The 18,034-nt window shown below is 42.4% G+C and overlaps 1 protein-coding gene across 1 annotated transcript in view; it reads right to left on the reverse strand.

Moving 5' to 3' along the window:
• The window catches only part of lrfn5a (leucine rich repeat and fibronectin type III domain containing 5a), a 140,797-nt gene extending 123,585 nt beyond the window's left edge, over positions 1-17,212 (reverse strand). Inside the window, exons 1-2 of the mRNA XM_035611073.2 lie at positions 17,007-17,212; positions 13,811-13,924 (exon numbers count right to left, since the gene is read on the reverse strand). The gene's annotated coding sequence lies outside the window, so the exon portion shown is untranslated. The remainder of the gene's footprint in view (positions 1-13,810; positions 13,925-17,006) is intronic.
• Between the last annotated feature and the right edge of the window lie 822 nt (positions 17,213-18,034).

Below are 18,034 nucleotides of genomic sequence, written 5' to 3' on the forward strand. Positions count from 1 at the left end.
GAAAAGGCAATTTGACGACAAATGGCTTGAGTATAATGCTAACCTCTGGTGGTTGCAGCAAGGTGCATGGAGATGCAAAGTGAGCCGTACGTCCGAGGTGTTTCAAAGGCGATCGGAAGGTGGTGGAAATGCGATAAGTGGTTCTCCGTCTCATATTACAAGTGGATACCACATGTTTGCAGAGGCACGGCCAGCTACAGGTTCCCGGATGATGAACACACTGACGGGCATGAAAAAATGACAGCATGGCGGCACCAAGGGATCACTTGTCCTTGTGTGTTACAGGACTGACAGCAGCGTCTGTGGGTTCACTGTTGTTAGCCTCGACCGCTGTTAATGATGAAGAGCCAATCGCTGACAAGCAGTCATTCACACTTAGTGACACGGCCACCGAAGTACAGACCCTTTGAGTGTGTCGTATGGTTCGGTGGATAGCAATCTGGTTATAGAATAGGTTGCCGCCACCCTGTCTGGGTAAGAAGCGTTCGGTGGGTGTGTGGGAATCGCGCCCCTTTTCACTATGTGCGTAGATACTTGCTCCACAATAGAAGACAAAAGCAATACAGATTTTTTACTTCAATAACAACAAAGACGTGACTGAAATCAATCAATCACCTAGTTAATTTTAAATTCAAATGTTAATCCATAAGCCTGTCCAGTGTCCAAGTCGATATGGACAGAAAACACAGTGCATTACTTTTTGGCCGGTCCCTAAAGAGGAAGAATTTAAATGCAGCTGACGAGGAATTATTTATCTCAGCTCCTGGGTCACTGCCACCTTTTCTGACTTATGCATTTTAAAAAAACACTTTGCGTGCCCATGTCCTTGTAAATAAAACAGCGCGTGGCTTCAGCTGGGAGGAGCTTTGGGCCGGTTGGAAATAGCAATGTCTATTATAATAATAAATGGGACGTATATCCGGTCCTGTCACGGCCGGCGTATTAGGTCCTTCTGAGACGCAAAAGTCCCATCTGTTTTCCCAAACTGAAAAAAGAAGAAAAGATGAATAAGTAACCCGTCTGACAAACCGAGTTGAGGTTTTATTGGCATGACTATTACATTTCTGTGGCCCTGGTTGCGTTTCATCGTTTTCCTGACGCCGGCATCCTTTTGAAATATTGCAGAAAGAGCCGTTTGAGCTATGCCTCCTTCAGCTGCCGTTGGCAGGGGGCATAGATCTGTAAGTCAGCGTGCGGATGCATCCAATCATCAAAAACCGCTTGAGGCGAGAGATCCATAATGTGCCGGCAATGAAGATAGATGGCTCTTATAAACTCTCCAAGTCGCATCTTTCAGTTAGGGATTCGTCCCTTAAGTCGCGAGTCTGCGAGCCAAGAGTCCATCGCTCTCCTGCACAGAAGGCACTCGTGGGCTTTGAAACGATAAGTGTGCCCCTCCTGCTGGGCACGGATTCTGAGTAACGAGGATGTCTATAGCTTCTCAGAAAAGGCACCCATAACAATCTGCTTCAGGTTCATCATGTCCTCCATGCTTGTACGTACTCAGGATCACACTGGGGACTGACAGCCCCATCACGGGGCCCTGTCCTTTCCACTTCTAGTAAAACTAAGATATTTACAACACTTTGCTTTCGTATTTTTTAGGCCATGTGCTAATCACTCTTCGGAAATCCACGTTGACACCGTCTCTGTCCTTGCCTAAATCCCCCCTCCTACATTGTGATGGATGTGGCTGCTCCTCTGCAAGTTTACCCACAATACAGGTGGAGCCATTCGTTCCAGCAAGATCCCTGCTGTTTATTTTTCCTCATCCAGACGGCACTATTTGGGAGGCCAGCAATGTTTTTGGCCGGCCCAAAAAACTATCCCAAACATTTACAGAGACACAATAATTTACTGTTAGAGCCAACACAAATATTTTGAAATAAACAGAAAATGCTGTGCCAAAAATATTGACTGCCAGGAGTGTAATTGGTAAGCAATCAAAAGAGTCGAGGAACATAACGCCCATGAAAACCCAACTTGTCATTTTTCCACGCTGACTGTCGTATGGATTCAACACATGAGATACATCATGTTGGTGAGCGTTCGAGGCCCGGGCACGTTTTTTTTCTTTCTATCCTTTAAACCAGCAGGAGACGAACAACTTAAAGAAAATCCCGAATAGAAAAGTCTGGAATGACAAGGTGGTTGTATGACACACAGTCCGCTCATCCCTCTAATAAGCCCACTGGAAAAACAGGAACGGGGAAAAAATATTGTACAGTAGTTTGCAACATATTGGACTAGTGATTCTGTCCACACAGTTTTTTTGTTTTTTTTGTATCTTTAGCTTCAAGAACAGCTTTAGTTAACACTGCATTGTGGACACATTGTTCTGGAGTGTCTACGGCATCTGTAATAATGACCTGGACTGAACAAGGAAATCTTTCACTGTTGTCACTTGAACAAAGGAGTGGGCGGTCAGTGGAATTATAACTGTACGTCCGTCTGCAACAACAGTGTTTTATTCCTCCACATAACTATCCGGGTCTGTCTGCAGCCGTCAAGCACAGAATGAGGCAGACAAAAGAACAAGTGACGGCCACTTCCAATTTGAAAAGAGAAAGCACAAAAGGGTGAAAATCCATGTCTGTGCTTTTTAGGGATATATCAGGGCTGCTCCTGCAACGAAGCATATGAAATATTTAGTCTGCACATGAGAGCCATTAATGATGAACTTCTTTTCGGCATAACACATCCACAAGTGTCTTTTTGTACAAAAACATAACCATGTGCTCAGCTCTAGGTTCACTTGATGCAGATTAATGCGCTATATATGCAAAATAAATTAAAAAAAAATAAAGGACACAGCTCAACAAAAATAAGCTTATGTGTAATTGACTGAATTCCTTTCTAACCACAGTGATAGTTTCAGTGACAATTACATAATTTGAAGTGGTTTGTTTTTCCGTCATAAACGTTTCTGCTAGTCAGGAAAAATGCCAAGAGCAACACATAGCCCATATTCATAAATATGTGCATATGGGAATATGACAATAGGAAAGAAAAACAGCTATCAGGAGAGCAAGACCTGGCTCATTATGTGGGCCGTTGTAATAGATAATCATGATGTCATAACCCCACTTTTTTATTTTTGCATATATGTGTTTACATAGAGAAAACTGGTACCAGTAAACATATGCTAAATCAACTACATTAGCACTTTACTGTTTGCAATGTAGAGGCAAAATTTACTGAATTACCTTGAAAGAGCAAAAAAAACATAAAAGCGCTACAGCAAGTTCGGAGACGCTGTCAGGACTTTGGGAGTGAAATTCACGTCATGCAATAACTTGACCTCGAACATTCAACTCCCCCTGGCTTTGTCCTGCAGAATGCCCACGTGTGCAAAGACATCCTGCGATTTCCCAACTGGAGAAAGGGCCTCAGAACAATGGGTCGAATAAACAAGTGTCACACATTAACTGCTCATGCACGCGGTCGACCAATGTCTATGTCTGTTTCAACCGTGTACCCCGAAACTTACAAGGCTGAACAGTGGGGATGTGGCGCGTTTTTTCCAGTGATTTGAGTCCATTGTGTGAGTGTTACACTTAATATTGTAAGAGATGGCCGACAGAGAAAAGGCATCGTGAGTCATGAGCAGAGCAGTTATCAAAAGCAGAAATCTTTACAAGACACATTCATGAGCCCTCACGCTGTGCACACTTCTCAGGCCTTTGCTTTTGTTAATTTTCTTTTCCCTCCGAGTTGAGCGACAAACACAATGTCCTGAAAGCCGCGGCAGGTCGACACCTGGACGCCACAGAGCCTCTCCTGGCCAACGCAACATTCGAGACGATAAAGGAATCAATCAATCAACCGAGCAACCAGCAAACATGCTGAGTAAATCACTTCTCAAACAGAGTGATCTCAAACTTAAGTACAGAGGGAGAGAGGAAAGCTACCCCTTACCCTGCAGAATGGAAATATATACGCATATATATATATATATTAAAGTAAAGTTGAAGGCAGAAGAAGTGAACAGGAGAGAGATTAGAAGTGAAGTTCCTCTGGTTTAATTCACTATCTCCCTTATCCTGCAGTGACCCCGCTCCTTCTCTTAGCTCAGTCGGTTCAGTTATGAATATAGACAGACCTTTAATCACTGCCTCATGTATTAAACGGCGGATAATGTTCCTCCAACCCCGGTGTAGTGATAAGTGTAGGGGGCTCACACTGAAAGCTTCAGCAGCAATATGTTTACTTCACAGTGCAGTGGAGGTGTGATTAGCGCTGCCGGCTCACACGCTGTAAGGGAACGCTTGGATCTCGGGTTGAAAGTGCGATGTTGTTTGTTTTGCACAGCTTGCGCTGCCGCTAAGTCCGCCAACTGTTGTTATCTCCATAGAACAATCGTGGGGGGAAAAAAGCAACCCAAGAATATAAAGGTGACATGCAGAAAAAGGCGTGATGTGTAATATTTACCAAATATCCAGCTTGGTCTGACAGTGATTAAACATTAATACCTCCTGAACCCAACTGTCGGTTGCATCGTTAAATGAAAGTGTTAATGACAACATTTTTGGTGAAATTAAATAATTTTGTTACATTCAATTTTTTTAAAAAGGAATTTTATTTAAATAGCTCTAATCTAATCAAGCTTGAGCATGAAGTGCTTTCCCAGTGAAGAAAAAGAGTAGAAATGAAAATCAGAAAACCCATGACACCCCCCTAATTAATATTACATTAGTAAAGTTCTGAGTGCTCAACAGGCTGAGTATACTGTGTCATCAGCCTGTATTGCAACACAATATTGTGGACATTGTACTGTTCAAAATTGCATTAAGTTAATTTACAGAACATATTGAATCAACACCGTAGCAGAGCAGACTGAAAATGTGTCTTACTGGATTCATTGACATTTGTTACAGATGTTGCTGGTGACCAGAAATGTATTCCAATAACTCTGTCAATCACCATGCTCTTTATTTACATTCATGAGCAGGTCAACATTTTCCACTCAAAAAATTTCCATATTTATGCATAATAGCTTGGCTCAATATTCAGATGTTCCTGGTTCTCAGATAGTGTTTCCTGACGACCCTGGTGATCCTCTTACTTTTACTTCTTGGCCAACATGATGCTGACACTTTTGGTTTTCAGCAACACGTCTCGATAAATATTGGATGAACTGCCATGAAATTTGATGCGGACACTCACATGAGGAATACTAATGACCTTTACGATCCCTGGACTTATCAAGCGCCACGAGCAGATTTTCAAACATCCAGTGAAATATCTCAACAAACATGAGATGGGCATAGTTGACAGATTATGATTACTGATGAGTTTTGTGATCCTGTGACTTCTCTTTCTGTGCTTAAAAAAGCCCAAACAAGTTATGCGTGTAATAGCTCAACAGCTATTGGTTGGATTGGCATTTAATCAACTATGATGACTTATTCCTTATATTTGTAAATTTTTGTGCTTCATATGTTTATATTTGTATTTTTTTATATTTGTATGGTGTGGTGTGCTCCTGATACCTCATTGCACTGGGATAGTTTGTTCGGTCAATATAGTCCACTTACCTACCATCCTCACTTTCTACCTACCTACCTACATCCCAACCTACCTCCCTACATCCTTACTTACTTACCTACTGACCTGCCTACCTCCCTTCTTACATTCCCTACCTGCCTACATCCCTACCTACACCCTACTTACCTCCCTGCATCCCTACTTACCTACCTACCGACCTACCTCCCTCCATCCCTAATTACATCCCTTCCTGTCTACATCCCAACCTACCTCCCTACATGCCTAACTCCCTACTTACCTACCTGCCTACATCCCTACCAACTTCCCTACATCCCTACTTACCTACCTACCGACCCCCCTCCCTCCCTAACTACATCCCTACTTACCTCCCTACCTGCCTACATCCCTACCTACCTCCCTATATCCCTACTTACCTACCTACCTACCTGCCTACATCCCTACCAACCTCCCTGCCTACCTACCCCCCTTAACCTGCTCATCACCAAGTCCCTTGGCTGGACACTGAGGTCACTGAGGTCTGGACTGGACTTTAGTATTTTTTTTCCAGGGAGTATATGACATACGTTTTGAAAATAGTAGAAGTAAGCAAGTAATGGTAGAAGTAAAAGTACAAAGTCACCTGAAATGTGTAAATGTTTGTACGTTACATTTTTTATTTTAAGGGGAAGAATATAATATGTTATACAATGATTACGATACGACTATTAAATTTAAAAACATCTTGAGGCTACCGGGCACGAATACAGTTGTATTTCCATTAATATCTGCCTTTCCCAGGTGCGAATCACACTGAAAGCAACCAAAACATTCCAGTCAGGTGCTTTGTAGCTTTGTGTGTGAAACACATAATTTACATATTCACATTCAGTTGTCAGTTTATTAGGTTCACTAACTAAAACCAACACAGTCTAAGACTACATTCAAGCTATAAATCCGGCGATAATTCGTGCCTAATTTTCAGTCACTGTACGTTAGTGCAGATAAACAGTTATACTGCTAAATATTAGCTACTACATGCACCACAATCAGCAGTGTACAGGTTTTTCTTCTGGATACTGCTGCTTTAATCACCAATTACAGTTGCTTTCAAATGATCATCAACCTTATTGCCAAGACACCAAACATCTCGAATGAGCATCAATTGCAAGTATGACCTGATGATAGCATAAGCAGCAAGAGTAACCACAAACAAACAAATGTGCAATTGAATAAATTTGAAACATACGTCTTTCCCCTTTCAAACTCTACTACCGTTAATGCATCATCCCCGGGCTTCACCCTCCTCTCAGTAAAGGTCAGTTCATCTCCATCAGCAGCCTGCACATTGATTGCCCAGATTGGCTCTCATATTTCAGCCCAGTTCCACATTATGTCACTCTGCTAAAATATCAATCTATTTATGTTTCAAAATCCAGACACTTACTCAATAAAAAACAGTGCAAGTTGTGATTGTGTATGAAAAAAATGTCCGATTCGACACTGACATTTGTTAACGGGTCAATATTGTAACTCATGTGCATCACCTTTTACTGTGTGAAAAAAAAGGTTTCAATTTAAATTTGTTGTAACTTATGAAAGGCAAGGTCCTCTATATGTCAGTGACACTAACTACAGCAATGAATATATGGTATCCATGACAACTAACTTTAAAGATGCTATTTTGTAAGTTTTCTCCGCTGCCAAACACAGTTTGATGCTAGGAGCGGCTGCTGGTTGTGATGGTCACAAGCCAAGAGCTGCAGCCATTGTGTTCCACGCGCTCTACCGCCAGTTGAAAAGTTACAGTAGCACGTCAAAACCCAACAATTATAGTGAGTGTATCACAGTGTGTCTGATTGTAAGATGTGAAAATTACAGATACTTAACAGCTAAAAAAAAATCTGTCTTTTTCCTGTTCTTTTCATCTCCTTTGAACTGTCCCCTTTCTCTCCTAAACTCTGTCCAACAATTAATTTTGTCATTTCTTGTTGTACAGTAGATATTCTATTGTGTAACCCATTAGCCTTTCCGTGCATACATAGTACTTTCAAATAGTGACCATGACAGGGTGTCAATCTTAAATCCGGTCCCGCTCACTATTCAGCAATGTCGCGGTACACTTCCAACTACACACTGCAGAAAAAGGTGGAGTGCAAGCATACAGCTGGAGCTGTAGGGTTCTTCCTCATTTGGTCCCAGACAAGTGGAGAATTAGGAGCCTCCATGCAGACTGTCATGGATTCGAGAGACCCCCCCACTGCTTTTAGGGTATGACAAATGCGTAATACCACAGTAGTTCCACTGCTGTTGTGCCTCTGATAAGCATGCAGCTTTTAAGGGAGTAAGAGAGCACAAAACCCATTCCCCCATTCGGTGGACTTTAAGAAAAGCCGATGAGCCGTCTTGATAAACAGTAGCTTCAGACAGATTCATTCAGTGGGTTGGAAGCGTACCTGAGGAGTGTTAACTGGGTTTGACGAAAACAATGGCGAAAAATATTTGCTGCTGGCCAGGTGTTTTTCAATGACCTGCATATGCGAAGTAAAACCACACAGTGTGTTGTTGATGACAGCTGACATTACCGGTTCTCTGAAGTAAATAAAAAATAGCTGGTTGACTAAATTCCTCTCCAATCCAACTGAGAAATGAATTGTTTCAAAACCAGTTTTGTTGGTTGAACTGGACTTGTTTACCCCCTTGATAGAATTTTTGGGAACATCCAAACACAGCGATGGTACTGACTCTGGTCATACATGCTTCCTGGGTAATCCAAGCAAACAGGAGTGTGGCAAAGAGAGGCTGAGCGAATTAATGAGCTCCAGCATGAAATAAGATGTGACTCATTCCAAATCAAGACCCTTCAACTAATTGGGTCAAGGAGCCTCATCACGCTGAGGTCACGTAACAAAGACTCGAAGTCTGTCTCACATCATGTTATGCTGGTTTCTGTCACCTTTCTCGCAACAGTTTTTGTCCGGGAAGGCAGCACTTGCGTGAAAACTGTGACACAAATTGAAATCCTATCTCTGTGAGCGACTGTGCTACTGTGTTGATGCTTAATGACCAATGAATTTTCACACAAAATATCAGGGACAATGATAATGTCTGAACAAGGACGAGGAAAATGTCAAAACTGTTCTGTTGATGATCTACTATGAACAAAATCTACTGAAAAAATAAACCTAACCTCGGAAATCTTCCATCCAACATCTATACCCTTTACCATTTAAGGGTCCTGGAGCTAAACACAGCCGACATTGTACGAGAGGCGGGGTACACCCTGGACAGGTTGCCAAACCCTTCGGCGGGCCGATCATACAGCAATATTAACAATTCTCACACACATTTACACCTATAGGCAAATTAAGAGTCTCCAGGTAACCTAAGCTGCAATGTCTTTGGACTGCGGGAGGAAGTCGAAGTACACACAGGGGTTGAGAACATACAAACTCCACACAGCCCTGCCCTGGCCAGCAACTCTGCCATATTGTAGAAAATAAAAAAACTATTTCTGGTATTCTATGTTTTCTCCTTTCACTTTAAGTTTGACAGCTCTTTCATCATGAAAAGAGAACGTACCACTTGAGTAGGTATTTGAAGTTGAACATGCACTTTAAGGTTCATAAGTTCACTAATACTTAAACACATGATGACGCTAGATGGGATGTGTGGGCAAAAGACAATCTGATTATGAAAATGTAATTTGCACTGCAAACAATTTGCTCTTTACCAGGTCATTTATATATTGTTCTTCTGGCGTTATAGTAAGAAGTACATTTTTCCTTTTCTGTTAACTCTTGGAAGCAATCTCTGAGCTCTGCTCATCACCCAACTTACAGTAAAAGTGGCCATGCACAACAACACAGCAAGTTTTGGAAGCATTCTTTCCACATAAAGTCAAGCTCTTGTAAAAAAAAAATGATCTGGAAATTATCCGAGTAAAAAAATAAAGTGAAGCAGAATAAGCACCATTAGCACATAAGGAGACATGTTATCTTGTGTTGCTGTACCAAACAATTGGAGTGTTAGGCCCGTAATAAAAAGATTATCTAAGGTGCTATGTCTACCTTTAGTCTAAAACTAATTGTATTGTAGAATAAGTAGACTGACCAAAAATGTATATAAAACGTCACTTAAATAAACATTTTAAAAAGCCTATTAACACATCACATATTCAAGAAGACATGCAGGAGTGATTGAACCAAATGTCTTTAAGGATTTAAAAGACTTTGCAAGAGTGAAGGTTTGACAGGTTGAGTGGCAACCTGTGCCAAGCCATGAATCCATAAGCAAACCTCAACAAAAAGCAAGGAAAATATGGTTGTCGAAACTGTGCCCAGATGGGATTCACGTCACTCAGGTGGTGATGCTGATGTGTAAAGGCTCGAATTGACTGCCTAGTTCATCTTGAATCGGCTTTCAAATTTGTCTGTGGTCAGAAATAAAAAACAAATAGTTGAAGGAGTGTGAGGGTCTGTGCCTCACTGTGCCACTGAGGAGGAAGACGCTGGTGAGGGGAACGAATGATTGCGTTCTCGTTTTAGAAGTGGAGGGGAATCTTTTTGGCCTAATTGAACGTCGTGATGTGATACGGTTTGATGCAGGGGAGCAGAGGCAGGAGTGTGAGCCAGCTAACAGTAAATGAATTGAGAGCTGCAATTTGCATCAGCGTGCCAAGCAGCTCAAATGAATGAATCATAATGGGACTCCACTGCAAGACGTTGCAACAGACTGCATGGGGAGAGAGAGACAGGGCCGAGCCAGCTCCAGTTTTTTTTTATCTCCATCCCAGGTGTCCCTCCTTAGCTCTCCTTTCTCTCCTCCATCTCATATCTCCCGTCTCGACCTTTGTCTCGCGTCAACCCACGGCCAACTCCCCGTCCCCGGAGGAAAGATCCAGGTCAGGAGGGATGGGAACGAAGAGAGGAGAGGAGGGACGTACAGGGAAGGAATGCATCCCTGTCAAATTAAGCCGCTTATAAATCTGCTCAACACTTTGTTTCCATTGTCTCTGGATAATTGTGTGTTTTAGCTCCAGGCTGAGTTCTGGCGCATTTGTATGCATGCGTGTTTGTGTGCAGAATCGAAGCTGCAGGTGTCTGCACAAAGAAAAAAGAACCTCTGTTGCGCTCGATTATCCACGCTTGCATAACTCTTCAGGCTGAATTTGTGAGGGGTTAAAAAAAAATTGGAGGAGAGAGAAAACAGGAGAAAATGGGCCGTTAAAAAAAAAGTGTAGCGTGGAAAAGGAGGAAAAAGCCCAGGAGGTAAAAAGTAAGTAGGGGGCTTGCAACAAGTGACTTCTTGGGTTAGCTATAGCTGTCATAAACATAAACACAAGCTGTTTGTTTCTTTGGGCTAAATGCTAATCATCAGGCTAAAATGTCCTCGTTCGCATTGAACATGAAGTGATGGATAAAAAGTCGTGAGGATTCATACTCTGGCCACTGACAATCCATCCGCCAGTCGGTCGAGAAGATGAGAAGGTTGGTGAACTGAATGAGTGCAGCTGGCATTGCCACAGTTTGAAACATTAGGTACATTTTTCTTTAATCAAAAAAGAAAAGGATTATTATTTCTTCGTTATGTTCACTTAACATAGTCCCCTGTGTCTTAAGGGAGTATTTCTAATATGCTAATATGCTTTGGGCAATATGCTAATGCCTATTTACAACCATTATCAATTCCTCTTTCATGTGACGCATGAAGGTCGGAAGTGGACGACACAGCCTGACTCCCTCCAACATGTTGGAAACAAACCAGACAAGGCATGTTTGTCTGTGGGATTTAGCGATGGTGGCAGGTGTTTTCTTGAACTTTGTCGAGAGCCAGGCTTCCCCTGCTCTTAGTCCGCACAGACACGAGAGAGAGGAGGGAGTCGCTGATTCCTTCATCCAACTGTCGGAAATGAAAAACAAATAAGGATCCCTCCGGGAATACTGAACACGTCTGCGGTGCGACCGCCCTTTCATGATGAAATAAGGAAAAGCGCAGAAAAATGTGCGAAGCGGTGTCGCAGGAGGACCCCACTTCATAAAGACATCGGAAAGTGATGAATCCTTTGCTGCCGCCGCTTTTCGACACGTCTTAAGTGTGTGTTTGCAGCGCGGCCTGTGTGAAGGGGGCTGATGAAAAGCAGCTCCCTAAAATGTTTTTTTTTACAGTGTCATAAAGAATTCAGCTGTGGTTCAAAGACCCTGCACTGTTGCACTGCGTACATCCAAAAACCATATATTAGGAATATTGCACTGGGTAAAAGCATCCACCAAATAATGTGTTTGGTGAAGGTCTCTCTCCCCCCATGAGCCTCCACTCGGTATCGTATCTGCATATCAATGAGCAGTTGAAATACCCGAATTATACACCCATCGGCCCGCACATTAAAGTCTGTTTTAATTTAGTTTTTTTTAGTAATTAATGCTCATGAAAGATATGTATGCTGCAGTGGGGACATTGCTATCTCCCTATGGATACCATAGAATAACAGGGCAGTGGTAATGGGTCTTTGTCATGTGGGCTTTTGACATTATCGTCAGGTAGGCACAACCCCCCCCCCCCCCCCCCCCCCCCTCTCTGCTTGTTTTGCCTTCAGAGCACGGTGAGATGTTTGGAAGATACTCGCAGATGCGAGGTTTACCCAAACGCCTGCATGTCAACATGTGAGCCGCTGCTCTGCTGTATAATAATGATCCTTGAAAAAACAAACATATATATATATGTATATATATGTTTGTTTTTTCTTCAGATTATCAGTTCATTAAATTGAAAGGGAATGTGTGCTGAATAACCCGACTCAAAAATGGTTCCCCCAGGCCCCACGAGTCAAATTAAACCTGGTGCGACGCATTTGTATGTGGAGCAGTGTTGTGCAGTTTGTGCTTTGCCTGTGTCTGCGCTAGGCTCCGGATATTTAAATGTAATTAAAACCACTTTAATCTCTGCCAGGTGAATGGTGGCTAATAATCAGGAGCAGATTCCCTCACAGGTCCAATTGGCTTTGGCAACCACCCCGGGGTCATTCTGATCAGCATTAACATGCAGGCTGAATTGTTTCTGCAGTTGGATTTACCACTAATGCCGATGCTGCCTGTTATTCCTGAATCTTAAATTATGGCGTACACGAAAATATGAAGTTTTGCTTTTGAATTTTTTTTTTTTTTTACACAACTTCAGGGCAGACGAATCCTTTTCAGCACAACAGTATGAAAAGGTTTGTCATTTTTTTCTTAGTTCAGCCGTCTGTGAGTGAGCTGCAGATCAGTATGGTAACTACATCCATGTGCATTAAATGTTCAGCCAGGAAACAATAAGCTATAGCTTAGCATAAAGACTGGAGGCGAGTGGAAACAAGTAGCCTAGCGCCCTCTAAAGTCTTCTACCAGCACCTTCAAATCCCAACTTCTAATTAACATGAATGTAAAAGAAAATCCTACAATTTGCGGTTTTAGAGGGAGGTATACACTCATACCTGTATATACCATTTTAGCCTATAACAGCTCAACCATCTAGTGTATGGTTGCGCCTTACAGCTCATAATGACATCGCAGAAAACATAGAATGCATAAGAAGTTTCCGACATATGAAACTATTGATTGGACACAAGGTTAGTGCAGAAAAATATGGTTAAGGATTAATGCAACCTAAGAATTGTATCGTCTTCCTCTACATGTAGACGCTTTTTGTGGGACTGATTTTTCCCCCTGGAGGATTTCACCCGGGAGGCTGATCATTGTCATTTGTCAACACCAGCATGATTGGGATACACTCTGTGTGTGTGTGTGTGTGTGTGTGTGTGTGTGTGTGTATACGCACATGCGTTAGCCGCGTGTCTACATGCTTTAATCTGTGTTAGGATTGCTTGTGAGACCAGCTGTGTGCATGTACAGTAGCTGATGAAGCAGGTGTGAGCGTGTGTCATACAAGGATCCTGACGCAAGAAAGAAGAAAAATATATATCACACACACACCCACCCACACACATCAGACAATTAAAACCCCATGATTTTCAAAGCATGTGTAATTGTCTGTATCGCTGTGTATGCCTGTGTGTGTGTGCGCAGCCACACAATCAGCCTGCTCCACACTGAGAGCTACAACGCACAACTACAAGTCAATTAGCTGCGGTTCCGCCTCACTCAACACAACTGTGAGGAAAGACACACAGAGAGAGAGAAAGGGAGAACTTTGTGATGCAGACTGGAAGAAGAAGTTGCACCAATGTAGAGGCAGATCAGCTCTTTGGTCAAACGCTGTCCTGGGAGATAATCATTGGGCCCCTTTCCCTTTTTCTCTCCAGAAATGAATGAGCGTAGTGTTCACTAACCAGGGGCTGGTTGCACCGAGTGGTAGTACGCCTGGTCTTGAGCTAGGTCAGTCGTAACTTGACGTTCTGAGTCCAGCCGCACATTGACGCCTGTAGTCTTGCGATGTCTCCTCACTAAACCAGAAAAAGTACAGTAGGTGAGGTAGTAAAGTAGTGGGCAACTTGTTGTGATGAGCAAATCTAACCAAGGTACAGAGATTAATTTATTTGGGCATTCCTTAAGCGAATGGATATGACTGAGAGCGCTCTGAAAGTACCACAGAGCGAATAGACAGATGTGCTGAATTAGAGACGTTGAAAGTGGGTGGGTCCAATGTCATTGTTCTTAAAAAGTGGTGAGACCGACGGCCATGGTTCAACGCATTGCTGAGACCAGGTGTAGAACAGATCGGCCTCAAGTTCGGTTGGCGCAACCGATGTTTAAGTCCGTTGTAAAGACTGGTGGTAACTAAGACGGTCGAAGCAGCTCTGACCAGTCTTGGCAAAGACTACTTGGTGCAACCGGCACCCTGGGGTTGAGAGTAAGACACCTTCAAGTGATGCTCCAGTTGAAATCATGATTAGGTGTTAACCATATGGTGCCTCAAGGGCAACACGTTTTCACAGCAGAACAAAAGGAAGCTGTCATTGTTACAACACATACAACTACATGTAGTGGAGAGCAAAGAAGTGCGTTGCACTCGAGGTGTGGTCTGCTAAGTTCCAACATTTGAATGCCACCACTAAAAGCCCTTGCTTGTGAATTGAGAGAAGTTTGCAGGCGTATAGAGAGGCCGGAGAAACCAGTCCAAGCCAAAGAGACGCACTGCATTTAGTCTTAATAAAAACAATTCGTAAATTGTAACAGTTTACAGCACATTATATTATGCTGCAGACCATTAGTTCAGCGTGTATGGAACCTGTTGCAGGTGTAGTTGTAGGTATAGCAGCTGGAACCACCACCACCACCACCACAGAGTCAGTGTGTTTGAGGTTGTAATGATTCAATTTTGACCACAGGCAGCTAATTCTAACTTAATAATGTAATATATGGGAGAAGCCGAAAGCTATGTTATCGCTGTCTCAAGCAATTGAAAGCTCTGCAAGAGGCCAGTAAGTAGACCTAGAGTTAAGAAAGACTATGAAATGCTGCATTTTCCCACTATTTTATTTTAAAGACATACTTAAAAATATATATTATACGGATTGCAGTATGCTAAGCTATTCTACCCAAAGTTACTACAGTTTATAAATAGCAATTATTAAAAAATAATAGTACATGCCACAGCAGAGTGCAACATGTGTAAATGAGTTTTCAAATGAGTGACCTGATTCAACAGGATACATCACTTGTCATGGGAGAATGGAGTTCTTCAGCTGATGCCCAGGGAAAAGCTCTCACTGTGAGCTAAAGGACTTGGAGATCCACGGGGGCACAAATCTCTCGTTGTGATTTAATCCAGGGCTAAACCTTTTGCTTTGCAGGCACAATGCTCGACCCAGAGAGCTACAAGACGTTACTAACGGCTCAGCGTGGACAATAAAACTACCGCTATCGCCAACCGCTACAGCTGGTAATGGGTGTAATAGGGAATATCAATGTTAATGACCTGAGGGTTATTTAGTGTAATTACCGAGGTGCATATACACTTCAACTGCTTTTCCACAGAGAAACATACAAGTGATGGAAGAGCTGGTCTCATACGAACGGTACAGGGAGGCATTCGTGTCGCCTCTTTTATTGCAAATGTAAAAGGCATATTTCATAGCATCTCCAGTGTGAGATTGTGTAGTTGTCACACACAGCAAATCAGTGTATCAAATCCACATTAACACGGCGCAGCCGCTTTCACATCTTTCAGATTCAAAATTCAGAGCTCCTTTTGTCAAGATGAGACAAGTGAAGACACAGACACTGGCTTTCCAGAACACTCTTGCACTACCTCCCTCAGTGTGGAGCACAGAATGAAAGACGCGGGAGATGTGAGGAGCAATTGACAGACAGGGAATGCAAACAGGAGTCACCGAGGAGAAACATTGGAAAGGAAAGCAGTGGGAGTGAAGGCAACAAGGTTATGCATCTGCAGGCCGCCCCGTCTCCTCCTTGACAGCTGGGATGTGTTGAATGAGCAGGACCTGTGGTGCAGCTCGACTGTGAAGACATGGCAGTTAGAAATTGTGCATCAAAAAGCTGGTGTGCATCACAACCAGCAATCATCTGGTTTTTACTTTATGCTCTCTTCATCGTCTGGAACTTTTCAACAAATATCCAATCTTTGTTCCATTTGTGTTTCCAGTATAAAAGAAAAGTCCTGATGCTAGCAGCATTGCTGTGGGGGATGGATTGCCTTCACAAGACAAGAGGTTACGCTGGGCTCTTTGAGCATTTTTAAGGTCTACTTTTTTTACAATATATCAGATCCCTGATCACGAGACAGGCCAACGTTATACTTGTGATTGAATATGTTGTTGAATTCAATAGAAGCCTGTTAACAGTTGTCTCACTGTCTCCAATAGCCTCCATGTGTCTTCTTTCTCTCTCATACAGTTTCTTATTCTCTTTGGCGGTTGGAAGTTAATTTACTATGAGCAGGTCATGAAAACTTAATTCAATCCAATTAAGCTACATTAACCTTTGATGAGATCCATGCACAGAGGCATAATTCTGAATGATTATGCCTTTGGATGATTTAAGGCGAAGTTGGAAGAGTTTAGAAGGGCTATGGACGTAAACTTGAATGACCCTCCCTCCCTTTCGTTATTTTTGCATGTTTTGTCCTGCATAATTGTTGTGAAGTCTTTAAAGAGACAGTCCATGTGTCCAGTCCATGCGAGAGATAAAAGACATACAATCTGAGCAGGAATACCAGTCCCCTACACAGATTATCATATCAAAATCAGACTGCAACGAGAGGTGATTAGGAAATTCCATGACCATGAATTTAGGATATAGCTTAACATTTTCTTCAATATTATTTTGTGGCTGTTGTGTACATCATCCAAAGAAGAGAGGACCAGTGTCAGGACCCAGGAGTGAAGGAGCCATCTCAAACACCAACAGATTTTCTAATAATACGATGGAAATGTAAAATTTCACACTCCTACACCTTCTGTCCATCTTTGCTCATTCTCCCCGTCTCTTCAGCTCCTTCTTTTTCGAGCATCCCTCTCAAAAGCTTGCATTCGTTGGTCTCTCTGCCCAGATCCCTTCGCTCACCTTCCTTTTCTCCGTGGTTTCTCGTTGCCATTTGTCCTTTATTCTCCTGGAGAACTGAAACATTTGACTGACAACCATTGTCATTTTTCCTCCTTCCCTCCGAGTTTATGCCATAAAGAGCTAAGCAGAACGGAACGACCATATTCTCTCGCATAGTACTTGGATGCTGACGGACGTTTGACTGCTTAACCCTTTGTGCTGTTAATGGATAGGTTGATATAGATGGTTTTGTTTTGCCTTTGAACTTACATTGGTTTTATGACCAATCGCTGGGCTTTAAGGTGAAAAAAAAAGCAGAAAATACAAGTGTAATCACTCTTGCAATGCAGAGTAAAGGTGACAAGAATGTGTCCTTGGTTTTGAAAGCTGTCATATTGACTAACATTCTTGTGAAGATCTTTTACACACTTCTCACTTTGTTTCTGCTATTCTTTTTTTTTATAACCATATTTATATGGTCTGAAAATGAAACTCTCACCACTGAAACCACTGTAGGAACCTGGGTTTTAACACAAAGCAACTAGAACAGGGGTAGGCAACCTGTGGCGCTGGAGCCGCATGCGGCTCTTCAGCCTCCCTGCAGAGGCTCCCTGTAGCTTACCAAAAAAACAAAAAACATGTATATGGAAATAAATAACGGTTCTTTTTCTTTTTTTCTTTCAAAGGGTACAGCTCTTATTTTGGAGATATGGGTGATACTGTGAAACTGAAATAAAATAAAGTGTTTTAATATTTCTTCAACAAAAATATGCGTCACATCCTACATTGTAGGCATGACTACAGCCCGCCGCCTCTACCTTACGCCTACAGGTGGCTTATTTTGACTTTCTGACCCCCTGTAAGCTAACCATGGATAAATTCAAACTGGGAAAAGTCTTTTATTAATTTTCCACAAATAAGGGAAGGATGCAAATGGGCCTGCATAGTTCTGTGTTTCATTTCAAAGTAGGCCTACTCTTGCCAGTGTTTTTTTTTTCTCCTTTTCATAACAGTTTGGTGTTTTCCTTTGTTACAGTTCAAAACACCAA

This window comes from Scophthalmus maximus, chromosome 15 (genome assembly GCF_022379125.1).
Source record: "Scophthalmus maximus strain ysfricsl-2021 chromosome 15, ASM2237912v1, whole genome shotgun sequence".
Classification (NCBI taxonomy): domain Eukaryota; kingdom Metazoa; phylum Chordata; class Actinopteri; order Pleuronectiformes; family Scophthalmidae; genus Scophthalmus; species Scophthalmus maximus.